The 11,929-nt window shown below is 42.2% G+C and overlaps 1 pseudogene; it reads right to left on the minus strand.

Moving 5' to 3' along the window:
- Positions 1-1,096: 1,096 nt before the first annotated feature.
- On the minus strand, positions 1,097-6,497 carry LOC109874155 (MARVEL domain-containing protein 2 pseudogene; annotated as a pseudogene).
- Positions 6,498-11,929: the final 5,432 nt, after the last annotated feature.

Here is an 11,929-nt window from a genome sequence, read left to right on the forward strand (position 1 = left end):
TGCGTTGCCCTGCTCAGACGTTGTATGCATCATCAATGGTTGCGTGCCATGTCATCGACTGTGTCATCAACTGACAGATTGCTTAAACATAATGAGTCGGCCCGAGAATTGAACCCTGTGGCACCCCCATAGAGACTGGCATTCCAAAGGCGAGGGCCAGTAGAGGCAAAGGTCCTGTCGCTCATGGTGCGAACCCTGGTCTTTGGGACCAATTTTCAAAGCATGGAAATAAATATTATGAAAATTCCAAAAATACATGTTTTACCTTAAAAAAAAAAAAAATATATATATATATATATATATATATAAATGCAACATGCAACATGCAACAATTTATGAATTCATATAAGCAAATCAGTCAGTTTAAATAAATTCATTAGGCCCTAATCTATGGATTTCACGACTGGGCAGGGCTGCAGCCATGGGTGGGCCCTCGGATGGCATAGGCCCACCCACTTGGGAGCCAGGCCCAGGCCCAGCCAATCAGAATTAGTTTTCCCCCACAAAAGGGCTTTAATGAAGACAGAAATACTCCTCAGTTTCATCAGCTGTCCGGGTGGCTGGTCTCAGACGATCCCAAGAAGAAGCCGGATGTGGAAGTCCTGGGCTGGCGTGGTTACACGTGGTCTGCGGTTGTGAGCCCAGTTAGACGTACTGCCAAATTCTCTAAAATTACATTGGAGGCAGCTTATGGTAGAGAAATGAACAATTCAATTTTGTTGGACCATTTTGCATTCTCGTTCCCATTGTTATGATAAGAGCAAGTACGTGCATGCTCGCACATGGAATTGTATCGCTTGAGTACAACAAAATTGAATATAATGTTGTGGATAAAGTTAGGAATTATACAATTTAATATGTAAAACATCTAAAGACCTGCGTCACTATACTGAGAGCTTTGCAGTTTCTAAAAGGACATATTTAGGTTTTTTTGGAGCCTTTGTTAATTTTTATCCGTGGCCCGTATACTGCAGAATGAGCAATGACGAAGTCTTGCTGGTGCAGTAAGTTTTTCAAAACTGAGTGAAATTGTGTCTGGATACATCTATATGATAGTAAAAAAAATGGAACGACTTTAACATGTGTGTCTCTCGCTCTAGCTGAATCCATCGTTCCAGTCCATGACCTTGTTGTATTCGCTGATCTTGTGTTTTATGTGGGACAGTTTGCACTTCAGGTACTCGCAACACTCCCTATTCTCCAGGAATGTGGGGTCCTGACAACAGGAACGGGAGAACAAGAGAATGAGTGACATTCTTACATTTGTGGACTGTCTCCAACTCTTCATTTTGCTGTCTGCCACACACCATCACACGCACAAACACCCTCCTAAGACATCAGTGGAAAAAAGTCCCATATCATGTCTTGCAGTTTCATGTGGTAAAAGCTGCATTTGATCTTTCATCTAGCAAATTTCCTAGTCTGTGATATTTGTGTGTGTGTAGATGGGACAGAGATTTTGCTTAAAGCAAACAAAGTCTGAGGAATGAGTGGAGAGAAGAAGAGCTGGGTTGGGGTCCATTCCATTTAATTCAGAAAGTAAACCAAATCATTCCAATTATCATTGAAAAGCTTCAAAGAGAGTTGGAATTTCAGAGTACATCCAGAGTTGACTGGAAATGGAATTGACCCTAACCTTCGTTTTCATTATGCATGATCAGTTTAATGGAATGAAGAGTGACATTTGCCCTTGGGGATTATAATATTTTCTACTACTGTACTAAGTGACTTCACCTCAGATATTGTCAGGGAATATCCACTGGTTTTCATCTTAGAACAAAGACGACAAAATGGGAAAGGGTGAGGCAAAGTATGTCATATAACACAAGAATTGTGTGTGTCCCATCCCGCCCTCACCTCCTGTGCCAGCCCATCCCACCTCAGCCCTACCTTGTGGCGCCACAGCTTCAGACACACGCCGGCGCCCACAAAATAGATCAAGATGTTAACAAACAGGAAGATAATGGCGGCGGTCTGGCCGGGCTCTGAACGGCAAAACGCCCCGTTAACACCATTATTGAAGACGGGGTAGTTAGACTACCCCTGCTGCCTTGTAGAGCACCCCCAAGGTCAGGTTAATCACACACTCGCTCAGGGGCCCCTAGGACAAGTCTAGGATAATGGTACGGTAGTACATGGTAATCCCCAGGACTAGCATAATGACTGTCACTATCCAGGCCAGCCCGGCCACCACTAGAAGGACTTAGGTCCAGTGTAGCTAACCGATCCACTGCCCCCGAAGGCTGCCACGCCACCCGCTAAACCCCCGGACTTCAGTGACTGGGAGTAGCCAAACATGTTGCCACTCATTGTCCCTGTGCACGTAGGCACATGCTCAGGCATAGACGGCAGCACCCAGTAAAAGTTCCACACAGCGCAGAATGCGCAGTAACCCCAACCAGGACTTCATATAGGCATAGCGCTGGTGGTATTCCTCCACCCGCTCGCTTTAGGTCATGACCGAGCAGAAGGTGTGATCCGAGACGGTCTCGATGGCTTCGGGTCCTAGCAACATGGCGTCACGTTCTTTTCTGGAGTTGTAGCTGCCACCAGAGCCTCTGTACGGGTCCAGGTAAGAGCCGGGGAGGGGAGCAGCAGACACCTCTAGTGGTTCCTGATTTGAGGTCATCTTTTTCCATCACAGGCGTGGAGGGAGGCGGGGGTAAGGAGAAGGGCTTGCTGTTACCGCGGATACTATTGCCATGGAATAAGTTATTGACGAAGTCGGGAAGTAATCGGTGGACAGGTTTGATGTCCATGGCCGTGGTGACGTTGTCCAGGAATTTTGAGGCGCCATTGCTAGGGGGGGTAGAAGGCCCACAGCAGGCTGGTCCAGGAGGGGGCAGGAGGGACCAGGTCGAAGCGGCCAGAAGAGTCACCTCCAGCAGACATGGGGACTCACTGGTCTCTGCCCTAGTACAGACAGACATACAAAGAGAGGCTGCTATTAGAACATGCTGGTATAAATATATTACCAAAAGATGAGCCATTAGGTTCACCCCATCAGCACTAGCAGCATGGAATGTGATACCCCATTTCAACTTGTAAGCCAGGCATGTAGGACTACAGCAATCTAACACCAATGACAATTGGTCCCTTTTCTTTGAGATAAGACCTTTTTCCTTGATGACAATATTAGTATTAGTATGTGTGTATGTGTACAGTAGTTGCATGCAAACTACCTTGAATTATGTATGCTTGAATGCTTGAGATTACTGGGTGTTGAACGTAGAAACCATGGCAAGAGAACAATAGGCCTACCAGATAAGCTGTTAAAACACAGATCACACAAATAACCTCTAATTCACCCAAACCTCGTGCGGAATTGAGATTCACTGATTTATTGTTGTTTCTGATCCATATACTCCCAGTCGATGTGCAAGTAAATAAGGAATTCCCTCGACCACTCCCACAAATTGGGGGAAACAAACATTCTTTCCATTCATCCCCTTTGTAAAAGAGCCAATTTCTTTGTCGATTTTTTTGTTACACAGAAATAACAAAACATGCCGAAAAGTTGTTGTTCAATGTACATATAACCAGGTCAAAAATCCTGACCTACGGATCGCAATGCTTCCACGTAGGGAAATAGAGCCTGCGAGAAGGGACATGTGGCTTCAAGCTATTCAACGTGGGAGAGTGGGAAATGTAGGGACCCTGTGTCCAAATAGGCTTTGTGTGTAGAAAACATTTCATCACAGGTAAGACCTTTAACTTGTTTACTATAGTCCATGTGTAACTCCATTCACCACTTGTAGCTGTATAGTCTATTTGTTTGTGTTGGTCTTGGTTAGCTTAATATTCCGGTCGTTCGATGGTTAGCAGCCACGTGAAAAGGGGCATGAAAAGTGGCATGAGGGAAGCCCTACAATACTACATGTTTTTAGTGAGTAGTGACAACGGTCTGGAGAAGGCAATGTTTAAAAGGAATCTTTAGACATGTTGTACTTTTCTTAAATGTAGTTTTGTAATTGACTAAAACAAGCAGACAATAAGGAAATTGAGTTTAAAAAGGGTCACATTTTTGCTGTGAGCCAATGGGGTAATCTAGGTAAGCACAGAACCGATCTACTACCGACTGGGACTATGAGCCTGATTGTATCAGGTTTTCGTTCAGCATTGACAATTGTTAGTGAGTGGACTATGCTGGTGGTTAAATCAATAAAAAATAAATTAAACTTTCCTCCCAAACCTCATCTACTATATAAAAAAAAAATCACTTTATTTTTACAAACTGTGCCTGATGTGGGAAAAATCAGTAAGTTTAGTGTTCTGTAAAAAAGTTATCTGACATTATCTTCCTTTACCAAATGACCATAACATCTTTACAAATTTTGGCAAGAGACAACAGTAATTTTGCAGGAATAATAATTTTAACAAAACAACAAGAGTGGTGGAAATATAATACCTCTTTCACGTGCAGTCACTGGGTCAGACGTAAATGGTCTTGCTGTTCAGCTTGAACATGTTTGGATGTCTTCTCTCACTGTCACTCAGGTTAGGTGTTTGGGCTTTGATCATATTTTTTTTCTTAACCAGATAAGAAAGAAATAATGTTATCAACTCTTGGGTACACTAAAAACAAAATCCATGTATTTTCGTCTTATTGTTAAAATAATTCAAAATCAATTCTGGTATGCAGTCCACCATATGGCCACTTTGGACGAGAGGAGGTAGGCTAAGTTCGGTAACATTTGGGATAAACACGCACTCCATTTCCATCCTGATAATCTATCTCCTGATCAGTAACAGACATTGGCCCAACCTGTCTATCAAAATGAAACTATTTGACTTTTACGGATTGATGGTTGTTTCTGAGCCTGATTGTACCAGGTTGCAGTTTAACATCACTAAAAGTAGGCTATTTCCATCAGATGTATCATATTACACACATCCGCAGTAGCACATTTATTGACACATCTGGATCTATTCCTAAATGTGACAATTCAGTTGATGTTTTAATTATGAAATGGTTTCAATTTCACTTACCTGCCGTTGATTAATCCACCCTTTTCTTTCTGCCAGTTACCTTATCACCAACTTCTCTCTCCCTGTAGTCGTCTGACAGAAACCCACCTGGGAGGTCGAACTAGACTGGTGAGTTGGGTACGACTGGTGCTTTCTCAAAACTGGGATCGAAACTGGTGATATCCGACACCCCCCTGGCCCCTAGGACTTCTAATTGCTACTTTTTACCGTTACTCTAATTTACATTTCACTCATAAAATGTAGACTAGACTTGTTCCTCCAACTAGATATTTCAGTTTATACAGTTTAGACAGAGCATCAACATCAGAAATATAAGCCATTTGCCACACACACACAACCTATGCACAAAATGAAATGCCCTTTTATATTGTTATACTTTTTGAAAATCATGTGGAATTATATGTATCTCTGATCAGTGCATTGGACCTTTAACTCATGCATAGTAAATCTGGATCATGGACCATACACAGCCAGTGGAGGTCAGTATGGTATCATCGACTAAAGCTGAAGGCTGCAAGGAAACTTCAGTTGATAGGTCGACACCATGACAAATGGATGGAAAGTAGCATAGGCCTATGGCTTTACGGAGAACCTACAATCACCAGTTGATCGTAAATACATTTATCTTCCTTATTATGTGGTTTCGCCATCATTCCTTGTACAGTATAAAGCTTTAGCCATACAAAACTACCACTGTCTACTGTTACAACCTGTGAGTATTTTATGGAAATACTTTAGCTGTATGAGGCCAAACATGACTGTGTATCTATCAATGTTTACAATAAATTATGTATATATCAGAAGATTATACATCTTCAAAATAACATTTTAAACAAAAACACTTAAAAAGGCAATATATTAAGGGGGTGTGGACGTACAGTTTAAGTCAGAAGTTTACATACACCTTAGCCAAATACATTTAAACTCAGTTTTTCACAATTCCTGACATTTAATCCAAGTAACAATTCCCTGTCTTAGGTCAATTAGGATCACCACTTTATTTTAAGAATGTGAAATGTCAGAATAATAGTAGAGTGATTTATTTAAGCTTTTATTTCTTTCATCACATTCCCAGTGGGTCAGAAGTTTACATACACTCAATTAGTATTTGGTAGCATTGCCTTTAAATTGTTTAACTTGCGTCAAACATTTTGGGTAACCTTTCACAAGCTTCCCACAATAAATTGGGTGAATTTCAGCAAAGAAAGGGAAGAGAGAGACACAGGTGAGTCAAACATTTCCTAGTGTCTTTGTTGTCGGATCGAGGTGCCTATCATACTCACTCCGGTTCTTCTAAGGTCTAGGCGTACCCTCTGCATGTCTGCCCAAGTGTCCGAGTGACTGGTAGAACAGGTGGGACCAATTCCTGGTGCCAATTGGTTGCAGCACCTGGAGTGGGTAATATTGGCGTTGAATCACCAGCCCCAGTTGGTGCCTGTAGAGCTGTCCATGGTGCTGACTCACCTTGGCCTCTCTAGCGTCTTGAGCTGACCAAGGTCCTGCTTCATCGTTGAAGCTAGGATTGCAAAGGGTCCAAACTTTCCGGTAAATTTCTGAAAATTTTCCTGAGATATTCCATGGGAAATTAAGTCTGAGAATTTTTGCTTAAATTCATAAAAAAAGTTAGCTTATAACAGTGAACCTTTTTTGTGGGATACACATAAGGCAATGCTAGGTCTTGTGGCATACGTTGGTTAAACTATCCCCAATTCAATGGAATTGCAACCCTCTGCATGCATAGTGCATTCTTCCATCACATGTGCAGTGCACTCTTCCATCACATGTACAGCTGATTCTCAAGATCTTGCACACTAATGAGATGCTATTGAGCCCACACTACTACACTGCCTGAGCCAAGAACTACATGCTTTCCGGTGAGTTTTGATGACAATACTGGGTGGGGTGAATATATTTTATATGACAGACATCATTTTTTGTTAACTAGTAAATAGTAGCCTACAGAAAAGTGTGTTTAACTTCTTTGGGGTAGGGGGTAGTATTTTCACGTCCGGATGAAAAGCGTGACCAGCGTAAACTGCCTGCTACTCAGGCCCATATGCTATGATATGCATATTATTAGTTGATTTGGATAAAATACTCTGATGTTTCTAAAACAGTTTGAATGATGTCTGTGAGTATTATAGAACTCATATGGCAGGCAAAAACCTGAGAAGAAATTCCAACCAGCAAGGGGTTTGGTTTGTTTTTTTCCTAATAATTGCTCCCACAGTTGATTTCTTCAAACCAAGCTGCTTACCTATTGCAGATTCAGTCTTCCCAGCCTGGTGCAGGTCTACAATTTTGTTTCTGGTGTCCTTTGACAGCTCTTTGGTCTTGGCCATAGTGGAGTTTGGAGTGTGACTGTTTGAGGTTGTGGACAGGTGTCTTTTATACTGATAACAAGTTCAAACAGGTGCCATTAATACAGGTAACGAGTGGAAGACAGAGAAGCCTCTTAAAGAAGAAGTTACAGGTCTGTGAGAGCCAGAAATCTTGCTAGTTTGTAGGTGACCAAATACTTATTTTCCACCATAATTTGCAAATAAATTCATAAAAAAATCCTACAAATGTGATTTTCTGGATTTTATTTCCTAATTTTGTCTGTCATAGTTGAAGTGTACCTATGATGAAAGTTACAGGCCTCTCTCATCTTTTTAAGTGGGAGAACTTACACAATTGGTGCTGACTAAATACTTTTTTGCCCCACTGTATATCCAATGCAAAAAACATCTACATTTAAATGGTTCCACCTCTAAATATTCCTGTGTGTGTGTGTGTGTGTGGGAGGGAGGGAGGGAGAATGTGTGTGCTGTGCTCAAGTGTTAGAACATTGATAGGAGGGAGTAAGCCTACTTAAACATTGGGAGCATTAATAGCTGTATGTTAAGGATACTTTTGTGTTGTTTATGGTGAACATGCTAATAAGCATTCTGATGTAGACAATTTTGTATTTTCTGACCCTTACAATCAATTCAAGGTATGTCTAACTCAATGCACTGCTTTTTAATTTGAAAAATCTCTCTTTGTGGGCAAATATGAGCAATTTTATTTTTAATCTAATGTCATTAACTCAAATTTATTTTAATCCTTTGACAACCCTAATATATTTATATTCAAATCCCTGAATGGTGGATAGGATCGTCTAGATCATGTATTCCCAAACCCCCAGGGGTACGCACAATGCCGTCGGGGGTACGCCAAATAAAAATGTGATTCACATTTTCAACAAAAAAAAATCTCACCTGAGTAGCCTTGTTTCACTGACAAATATTAAATGAAATACAAATACAGGTAGCCTAGTCAAATAATTAACATCCAATCACATTAACCGTTACTCTCTTGTGGGAATTCCACTAACTGTCTGTATGTATCCAAACATAGCTTCTGCTGATTCCGTTTGCTTGAAAATTGATAAATGGTTAAAAAAAGTAAGGCCCTCGTCCATAGAGAGACTTGCCAGCTCTACTGGTAGTACTGCTACTACCAGCAGTACTACACCTGCACCTGTCGACGACACAAGTTGTTCTGCTTCCACGATCACATCCAATGCTAGCATCAGTAATTCAACATTTGTTGTTAGCCCAGCTAGCATGGACACTGACAGTTGTGAGTCTGATGGGTCTGGCACAGCTCCTGGTATATGTCCGTTACGTTTATGGGGTGTCAATTAAGGAAGACATCCTCTTCTGCAAACCACTGGAAACCAGGACAACAGGAGATTATATTTTTAAGGTACTGGACAGCTTTTTGACATCAAATGGACTTTGGTGGTCAAGATGTACTGAAGGCGCAAAAGCCATGACAGGGAGACATAGTGGAGTGGTAACACGCGTGCAGGCATATCCCTTTCATGCCCTGCCTCCATTCCACTTACCAATATCTGAACAAGAGAGCCTCTCTCTGAATTTAATCAGAAGCCACTGCCAGATTTCTGGATTGGGCTGCGCTCAGAGTATCCTGCCTTGGCAAATCACGCTGTTAAGACACTGATGCGCTTTGCAACCACGTACCTATGTGAGAGTGGATTCTCGGCCCTCACTAGCATGAAAACTAAATCCAGGCACAGACTGTGTGTGGAAAATGATTTAAGACTGAGACTCTCCAGTACAACCCAACATTGCAGAGTTAAGTGCATCTTTTCGAGCACACCCTTCTCATTAACCTGTGGTGAGTTATTCACAAATTTCAATTAACAAATAAGGTTTTATATGTAAGATGGTTAAATAAAGAGCAAAATGATTGATTATTATAATATTATTATTTGTACCCTGGTCCTATAAGAGCTCTTTGTCACTTCCCACGAGCCGGGCTGTGAAAAAAACTCACATACATTTATTAAACATAAGAATGAGTGTATCGGCTTACAATGATGGCAAGAAAGAACAGGTTAAACTTTGGCTATTTAAAACACCAATTGTGTATGTGAAGTACAGCAGTCCTAATGCTGATTTATTCTAAAGTGTACTTCAGTGTTTTGTCTACTTCTTTTTTGGAATTTGGTTGGTGGAGCACATCCAACTTGTAGGTGCATACAACGCCACCTAATGTACTGGAGTGTGAGGCCAGTCACAGCCTAACTACATGAAATTCTCTTCATTAGTAATGTTACTCTAAGAAAGTTAAATATAGCCCAGACACCACCACCTACACTAACTAAAAACACACTACCCCATTCCACTACTTTGACCCTATCTGATTCTGCACCATGCCAACGGCCTGGGAGGACAGGACACCACCCCTCAACACACTCTGTAACTATTTTGAAGTCAAATCTCGTATACCCAAATACATCTCTGCAGCTGCCACCACAACATTTACTGTGATTTGCGTTCCATTTCTGCGGTACAGTTGATAACCATTGCTATGAACGCTAAGAAGCCAACCTTACTGAAGCATAAATCACTCGCTGGCCTATCCTTCTGTGCTGGCACAAATCTACTACTCACCCTGGAATCCGTTCATTATTTCGTGTTTTGTCATATTGGATTGTGTGATTTGTAGTTCTAAGTGTTTCATAGCTTGATTTATCAGTCTCCAATGCACACAAAAAATGCTGAGGCAGACATAGGTGTAATATACTGTAAATAAATACATTGAGTAATCAGTGCCATCAACATTGCAACATACATTTGATATATATTTTGTTTTACAATTCTACACAGAGCAACATAACAGTAAACAATTCCACATTCGATTATCGTAACATGACATTGGTGGTGAGGCACATTAAAATATATTAGCTCAGGAAATATTTAAAGCTTAAAGAGGTTCAGTTAAACTTCATACATTCTGTGATTGTTTTATAATATATCAAATTGTTACTGCTTTAGAATTTCAATAGAAAGTGACTAAGGTTACACAGAGGCTGATACATTCATGTAAAAGCAGGCTTAAAGAAAGAGCAGCAGAGCTGTTCAAGAACAGTTAGATGCTATTGCAGTCTGCACAGCAGGGGGAAAAAAGCCTGGTTTGGTCACTGTATGCCTCCCAAATGGCATCCTATTTGGGAGCCCTGGTCAAATTGAGTGCACTTAATATGGAATAGGGTGCCACTTGGGACGCATCCACGATGAGCAGATCATTCACTTATAGGGCCCTCTATTCCACACCCTTCGTCAACTCCCTCTCTCTCTTTGGGGTGCTGACCCAGAGATAGGCTTCTGTCTCAGCCTCTTGGACCAAGGAGAGCTGAATGTCTGTAGAGTCTGATGATTCTGGTGATGCCCCATGATGACACTTGTCCTCTACTGCACTCTACTGGACAAGGTTGGAACTGCAGCTGCCTGTGTACGCACGGTTGGACTTGTTTCAATGTTTATTCACCACGTGCCCAGGGCACAACAGGTATAGTGTGTCAGTATAGTGAAATTCTTTCATTGAGAGCTCTTTCCAACAATGTAGTGATAATAACAAATCTACAAATTGTAAACAATGGACATCAGCATAATGGAGTAATACATCTCATCAATAATCATTTTAGCAGCAGAGTAGGTTGACTGAGTGGGTAGAGACCTATGGATGGGCATAGAGTCAGTGTGGATAGTCTGTGGGAGAGGGAGAGCAGTAGTTGTTAGCCATTTAACAGTCATATGGCCAGGGGATATAAGCTGTTTAGAAGTATATTTGTCTGAGCCTTGATGCACCGGTAGCGCCTGCCGGACAGGAGCATGTTGAACAGTCCAAGTCTGGGGTGGCTGGAGTCTTTGGCAATTTTTCAGGCCTTTTTCAGACATGTATGCACGTCTTGGATGGCTGGGAGCTCACTCCCAGTGATGAGCTGAGCCGTCTGCACCACCGTCTGTAGGGCCTTCCAGTCATGGGCCCTGCAGTTGCTATACCAGATGGTGATACAGTCAGGATGCTTTAAATAGTACAGCTGTAAAAGTGCCTGAGTATCTGAGGGGCCATGTAACATCGTTTCAGCCTGTTGAGGGAGAATAGGCATTGCTGTGCCTTCTTCACGACTGTTCTGGTGTGAGAAGACCATGTTAAGTCTTCAGTGATGTGGACACCGAGGAACTTGAAGCTCTTGATCCCCCCCCCCCCCCCCGTTTCTGTAGTCACGATCAGCTTCTTGTTCTTGCTGACATGAAGGGAGAGGTTGTTGTCCTGGTACCACACTGCTACTTCTCTGACTTCCTCCCTGTAGGCTGTCTCATCGCCGCTGGTGATCAGGCCTACCAACCTTGATGTTGGAGTCATGCGTGGCCACACAGTCGTGGATCATTAGGAAGTACACGAGGGGTCTAAGCACACACCCCTGGGCAACCCCTGTGTTGAGTGTCAGCGTGGCGAGGCTGTTGTCAAGACTACCTGGTCTGACGACTCCTGGCTGTCCCCATTTCTCCTTGTCGTGCTGCTGATCCAGTTTCTACTGTTCTGCCTGTGTTGACCTAAACCTGCTGTTTTGACCCTCTCTCTCCCTCTCGCTCTTTCCCCC

Source organism: Oncorhynchus kisutch, linkage group LG3, assembly GCF_002021735.2.
Source record: "Oncorhynchus kisutch isolate 150728-3 linkage group LG3, Okis_V2, whole genome shotgun sequence".
Classification (NCBI taxonomy): Eukaryota; Metazoa; Chordata; class Actinopteri; order Salmoniformes; family Salmonidae; genus Oncorhynchus; species Oncorhynchus kisutch.